Consider the following 2,148-nt stretch of genomic DNA (forward strand, 5'->3'; position numbering starts at 1 on the left):
CTTTGTTATCTCTTTCTCAAACTTGCAATCCTCCTGCCTCAGCCTCCCATATAGCGGACCTTGTTAACAGAACTCCCAGCCATGAAGTCTGGTGGGATAGTATTAATAGTCAACAGAGTGGGCTGGAGAGATGGCTCAGTGGTTAGGAGCACTGACTGCTCTTCCAGAGGTCCTGAATTCAATTCCCAGCAACCACATGGTGGCTCACAACCATCTGTAATGGGATCTGATGCCCTCTTCTGGTGTGCCTGAAGACAGCAACGGTGTACTCAGATACATGAAATAAATTAATAAATCTTTTTTAAAAAATAGTTAACAGAGCAAAATCTAGCACCCCCTCGTTAGAATAGAGCAGAAGAGGGTGAGTTTTAGAAAGAAGTTGTTTGTTATACGTTCCTCTTGGATAGCAGCTGAAGGCAAAGAGAGAAGGTAGGCCTTCTGGGATGTAGGACCAGTTCCCTGAAAATGGGATGTCTCTGAGGGTCAGTGCACTGGAGGTACAAAGGCTTTACTGCATGGAGCTATGGAGGGAGGATGTGCACTTGGCCCGTCACAAAGACCCATGTGCCTCTCATGTTCAGTCAGAGCATACAGTTCCAGCAAGGAATGCTGACCCAGGGAGAGAAATAAGGAAACACCAAAAACGATTGGCCTAAAGCCAGATCTCTAACCAGCAACCTGCCATTTGCGTTTGTTGAATCATTTTAAACAGTTCTCACCAAGTTGCCTAGGCTCGCCTTTGAACACGTCTTAGCCCAAGTTTGCCTTGAGTTCGTAATCCTCTTGTCTTGGCTCCCTGAGCTGCTAGGGTTGCAGGCCTGAAGCTACAAATGTTTGATTTAGCATTAAATTTAAATGGGCACGTTGGTTTCTAGGCAAGGGCAACACCAAGTCAGGGGAGACAAGGCCAAGGACATGTCAAGCTTTAACCAAAGAAAAAGTGTACTTTGGGGTCCTTTTCTTAAACATAGCCAACCTCTGTGCAGTTCTTATCAGGAAGCGGGCTCCCAGTCCAAATGCTTGCCCACGTTCACGGAACATAACATAATATGTATAAAAATGCAAAAATAAAATTACTTACAGCTTTGGCCAAACCAAAAATAAAATAAAGTAAAATAAAATAAAATAAAATAAACTTGACAATCTGTCTCTACCCTGTCGATAGCCAACAATACAACTTTGGTAAAACAAGGCCAGGAAATGCAGCCAAATCGATTTACCTGTGTGCTCAAGTTACTGGAGCTGGGATTTTTTTCATCCTACTGCAGCATTTCCTCCAGTCACCTTAATCCCTGGGTCCTATTATAGAATTTTGTGTGTGCCACTGGGCCTCTTAGGACATTTACAGAATGAAAAGAGGGTTTTCTTTTGTCCTTAGCATTGGTATTTGACAGGGGTGGGGTTCGTTGACTTCAGAGGAAAATAGCATTCCTTTTCCTAACCCAGAGCTCATTCTGAGCCTGAGAGTCCTGGAGTTTCTGACTCTGCATTGTTTGCTGTCCCTACTCGATTCTCACACTCTGCACCCAGCTTCCTCTTCCTCTTTTGGATGAGAATAATAACACCAGTAATTTGTCCCAAATCAGCTCTGTGGTTAGAAACGATTGATTAACAACTCAATGAGTGGGGTCTTAAGAAGTAAATCCTTCCCGATATACAAAGGGAAGTCTGTTTAATCCCCACAGTTCCCTGGGAGGCTCTCCTCCAGACCAGTCATAGAGATGCAGTAGTAATGGTAACACTGGTTACTAAGAATCAGCCCTTCAGCCTTCTCACTGTCTCTTTCCTTTGATCCTTTTCTCCAGACTGACTTCTAATTTAAGACAAATTCCTGTCACTTCCTGCTTTCCCTAACACTGTTCCACAGGAACTGTTTAGCAAAAGCTGTACCAACTCATCTCCTGGGTTTACATTTTCTTCTTTGGAAAATTCCAGCAAATCAAGGATGACTTCATTTTTCAAAGCGGTACCAATGTAATTGTTCCTCTATTTGACAATATTTTCACTTATAAACGCTATTAGCTTTGCTGCATAGGAAAGCAAAAATTACCTTAAATCACCTTTGTTCTGGTCAGTTTCACCATCTGTGTAAAAAGCCTGCTCCAGAGCAGGGCCTTGTCAGTGTTTTGGGCCAGGTGTCCCATCTAC

This window comes from Rattus norvegicus, chromosome 9 (assembly GCF_036323735.1).
Source record: "Rattus norvegicus strain BN/NHsdMcwi chromosome 9, GRCr8, whole genome shotgun sequence".
In the NCBI taxonomy this organism is placed as follows: domain Eukaryota; kingdom Metazoa; phylum Chordata; class Mammalia; order Rodentia; family Muridae; genus Rattus; species Rattus norvegicus.